The sequence below is a fragment of the Nicotiana tabacum genome, chromosome 18 (assembly GCF_000715075.1).
Source record: "Nicotiana tabacum cultivar K326 chromosome 18, ASM71507v2, whole genome shotgun sequence".
Classification (NCBI taxonomy): Eukaryota; Viridiplantae; Streptophyta; class Magnoliopsida; order Solanales; family Solanaceae; genus Nicotiana; species Nicotiana tabacum.
In genome coordinates, this window is record NC_134097.1 from 113,262,396 (window position 1) to 113,267,538 (window position 5,143).

A 5,143-nucleotide genomic window follows, 5' to 3' on the forward strand; every position below is an offset into this window, starting at 1 on the left:
TCAGTTAACCCTGCTGAATCATCTATCTCAATGGGTATTGGCACCAGTGTCTTAGTCGATATGCTTTCGCGAGCAATTTCTTGCTCCAGATCTAAGCCTCTACCATTTCGGAGACTCACTGCCATCAGCTGCTTCGGGCCCTGCTCTTTTGGATTGATTTGGGTGTCTACAGGTAACGTCCTATGGGGCAATTATTTAAGGCCATAAAAATCTGTGCTAATTGGATCTCAATATTCTTTATCGCTAATTCATGTGAGTCCACTATGTCAGTTAGTTTTCCAGTGGACCCAATCACGTGTTGCATCATTCCCTCAAGTTTAGCAACCTATCTTCATGTCTCACAGTCTGTTGTTATTGAGGTTGTTGATAAGCCTGCTGCTAATTTTGCTGGTTGTAACCTTGTTGCCTTTGATAAGGCACCACTTGACCCTGTGGTCGCATAGCCCCAAGGTTATTGATGTTGTAGTACTGCTCCTGGACTGGTCTATATTGTTGATTCTGCTGATACCAATTCTTACCACCTGGGCTCTATCCCCCATAGTTGGCCACATAATTCATGTTCTCCTGATATTGTTGGTTATCACCTTCAGCACTCCATGAGCAGACATATGGTTGATTAATTCATGAAGTACATAAACCACCATTAGTTGCATCAACTATGTGTACATGCTGCTTCTGGCCTGATTCATCAACTGTTTTGGTGATGATGCTCATTTGTGTCAGTAGAGTGGCCATATTTTCAGCTATAGTGTTAGTCGGGTCTAAAGCCACTGAGTGAACCACATGAGTGATTGGAGCGTTTCTTGTTGTCCATCATGAGTTTTGTGCCATCTTGTCAAGTAGGATCTTGTTTTCTCTGAATGTTTTGCTCAAAAATGCTCCACCTGCTGAAGCATCAGCATTGACTTTCAAGTTATCTGCCAAACCCATGTAAAACCTCTACCCCAATATTTGCTCCGGAATACCATGATGTGGACACGTAACCAACAGACCCTTGAACCTCTCCCACGTTTCTTGTAATGTCTCTTTTGTTTCCTGCCTGAAGCTCAATATCTCATCAATTTGTTGAGCAATCTTTTTGGGTGGGTAAAATTTGTTTACAAATTGCTTGACTAATTCCTCCCAAGTAGTGATGGAGTTTATGAGATTGAATTAAGACAAGTCTGAGCCGCCCCCGTCATTGAGAATGGAAACAACAACAGTCGTATTGCTTTTGATGTCACGTTATGTTGCCTCTGCGTGTCATAGATTGATAGGAAATTCTTCAGATGCTGATGAGGATCTTCAACGTATGACCCAGAGAACAGTCCCTTGTTCTGCAACAAAATGTAGCATGTTATTTTTGATTTGGAATGATTCTACTTGTATCTAAGGGACTACAATTGCAGTTGCTAAGTTGTCAACGGTGGGTTGCGCCCAATCATACAGTGCTGCTTCTGGCCCAAGAGGTACCACACCCTGATTATTTGGGTCATTCTCGTTGTTTATGTTGTTTAGATGATCGTCTTCCATGTCTGATTCGATTTTTTCTGAGGAGTTCTGTTGTGGTTTGCCTTTCTTGTTTGCACGATTCAATGCCTTGAAAACTTTCTCAGGATCTGATAATGCTTCAAACAACTCACCAATTCTTGAGGAGTTTCTAGGCATGCACCTGTAACACCTAAGACTACAAATGTTAGAATTTCAATGATCAGTTTAAATTGAAGAAAATTAACTACACTAAGAATTTTTGCACTTCTTTTAACTGCAATCAATAACACCGTTAATTCTCCGGCAACGGCGCCAAAATTTGATGACACGCAACTATACCTTATAAAAAGGACAAAGCGGTCGCTGCAAATATATTCCGTTTAACAAGTTCGGAGTCAAATCCCACAGGGAATTAACCTATCAATCACAACTATTAGACTCACAGAAATTCACATATTCAATCTTCGAAAATATTTAAGTAATAAGTTGGATGTTTCCTAACTAAATATTATGTAATGAAAATGCAATGATTAATAACTAACTACTAACGGTTTGTAAGCAAGAATGGGAATGATCTAAGGTTTTAATTTCCCCTATTGTCGGAATCCTTTCCGCTATGTTTGCTATAAATTTGCCTAAGTCTTCTCTATCGTTCATGAGTACTCTGACTGTCGTAGCTCTCTCCCGAGTAATTACAACAATGTACTAGACATATTCTCCCGAATTACGCTAGCTAGCCTTAAGTACAACTCACTTAGATCGCACTCAAGGTTCGTTATCCCTAATTCCACAGTTAAACCCTTCGTATTGATCCCTCACATATGTTAGGAGTGATGATGTTCAATAACTACCTAAATATGAACTCTCTTCCGAGTAATTCACATTAAATAGGAAAAGTTAATTGAGAGCTCTTCAATCAACAACAATAAGCATATAGTTGAACAAATAGAGATAATACTATGGAAAATCTATATTAACATAACGAGAAAATCACCCTTCAACAGGTTCCATCAAAACCCTAGATTATGAGTTTAGCTACTCATACTCATAGTAACAATATCCAAAGTAATTTGCATAATTAAATTACAGAGTAAAGATAGTGGGATGTAGAAATCAATAATTCGAACTCCCAAGTAGTGTTCAACGAGCTATTCTTGCCTCCGGTTGCAAAAGTCCTTCAAAGTGGCATTTTTGGGTCTATTTATAAGTTTGGGACAAGCCCTAAATGTGTAGGTCAACTCCTAATCAAGCCGGGAAACAATTAAAACCTTCAAAACTCGGACTGGCCCTGGCCTTAGGGCTGGCTAACGCCAGCCTCTGACTGGCTTTAAGCTGGCGTCTCCAGGCTAACGCCTGACTAGGCCTGGCTTTAAGCTGGCGTTGCTAGGCTAACGCCTGGTTGGGCCTGGATTTAAGCTGGCCTCGCCAGGCTAAAGCCTGGTCGAGCTGGCTTTTGCCCGGCTTCTCCTTTTCAGTATTCTCGAGCGCACTTTCGTCGTTTAAGCATCCCTTTAGCTCTACTTTCATTTTCGATGCACCTACATATAAAATAAACTTCATTATGCTAACAAAGTATAATTTAACATTAAAGCATGTAAAACACAAAGCATATAATGTGCAAAACCATGAATTATAGCCACACATCATGTATCACATGTGTCGCAGAAGAATCTTTTGGACTCGATTTTAACTATGAATTTTGATACCAAATCACCTCCAATTTTCTTTAAATTTTACTTATTGACTCATCTATATGTTAATAATGAATTTCAACCATACCCATGGTAAAAAGTCCCTTTTGCTTATATATATTGTATTTCATCACCTTGTTCGCTACCTCATCCATAAAATTTCCTTTCTGTTTTGCATCTAATATTGCTGATCACGCTTAAAAACATGAAAAATATTTTCGTATAATTCTTGGAAAGAAAGAATTTTTATTTAAATGTGTTTAGTTAGTTTTGATAAACTTATAATTAATGACTAAAAGAAAGGTTGATAAATTAGGAGTAACTTATTTGGAGCATTTCCGTAAGACCCTTTTTTGTAGTTATGTGTCAAATGTGGACGCAGAGAAATTTTATTCGCACAAAACAAAGTACTTGTGTGAGTTTCTTTTATTTTTGGAAAGGAATTTTTATATTTCTATGCCATATAGGAAACTATATTACCCTCAGTATTTAAGGTTTGATATAATTACATTTAGTATACCTAATTACCAATTCTATACCATAAGGTGTTTTAACTGTACATTAATTGTACCTTATATCACTCCTAAATTTATGGTACCGTATATTCCTCCAAATCCTACCCCCCACGTTTCTCTCTACCAACCCCACACCCTCACCCGCGTATCACCACACACCCACGTTTCAAACCATTATTCCCTCTGCTAAAACCAAAAAAATAATTAAAACCCTCTACCATTAACTCCCAAAATCAAGGTTTTTTTTCTACAACCAGTCAAAATCTTCGAAGTTCAAACACAGCAATAACTTTTGATGGTTATGATTTCGGGTTCCTTCAGTAATATAAGAGGGAAGGAAAAGAGAACAGCAATTCCACTATTGATAGCCATTAAAAAGCTTTGAAGCTTTGAATTCAAATTTGGGTTTTCAAAAATCATTAAAAATCATTATTTATTTGAATTGAATGTTGTTGTAAATAATTGGGAATATGGTTTGGAGTTTATATCTCAATTTTGAGGGGTTTTGATGAAGATTAGACTTGATTTTGGTTGAATTTCAGATTGAAACTCGAAGAAGAAGAAGAAGAAGAAGAAGAAGACATGACATACATTATATTGCAGCAATTGTAGAAAAACTGTAGACTGTTGTTTATTTATTTTTGAGCTTTTGTGTTTTTGTGTTAAAAGTTTTGATGGGAACTTGTTATTCCACTTCGTCTGTTTTGGAGCTAACTTGTGCAGAGGAGAAGATGATTTTTAAGTTATATATATTGTTATACCTTTAAATTCAAGAAAGTATGGTTGTATTGTATTTAAAGAGGTGTAAATTTGTAGAATAAGTTGAATGTGAGGAATGAGTCAAATAAGACCCACAATGGTTTATTCTACATTTAATCTTCAACAAAACTACATATCATTTGAAAAATTAATATGAAAATACAGAATTTCAATGTTTCTACAAATTATCTACAAAATATCTACAAACTGTTCATAACATAATTTATCTTTATTTTCATGCATGTTCGTCTAGAACACTAAAGTTACTTGATATGCCAACATCTCTCGTTATAGAGGAATACAACTTATCTACAATTTTCTATAACTTTCACACATTATTTTCACCCAGTGAAATACAACTACAATAACATAAAACTTACATACAAAATTTATACAATATGTCTTTTGTATATTTTGTATCTGATTATACATACTAAAAATAATTTTCATACAACTAATTATATATTATACAACCTACCTACAAATTATCTACAATTTTCGTACATTATTTCTACTAAGTTATATACAACTACAATATAATACCACTTAAATATAATTTTTATACAATGTTGCTCAACTTTCATACAATAGTTAAATGAATAAAAGAAAAATAAATAAACAACAGAATATAATTTTTCTACAATTTCTGTAATATAATGTATGTCATGTCTTCTTCTTCTTCGAGTTTCAATCCGAAATTCAGCCAAA

The 5,143-nt window shown here is 35.5% G+C and overlaps 1 non-coding gene across 1 annotated transcript; it reads left to right on the forward strand.

Moving 5' to 3' along the window:
• Positions 1 to 961: 961 nt before the first annotated feature.
• Positions 962 to 1,068, forward strand: LOC142173131 (small nucleolar RNA R71). The gene has a single exon (XR_012702562.1). It is a non-coding gene; the product is annotated as a small nucleolar RNA R71 (small nucleolar RNA).
• The last annotated feature ends 4,075 nt before the right edge of the window (positions 1,069 to 5,143 follow it).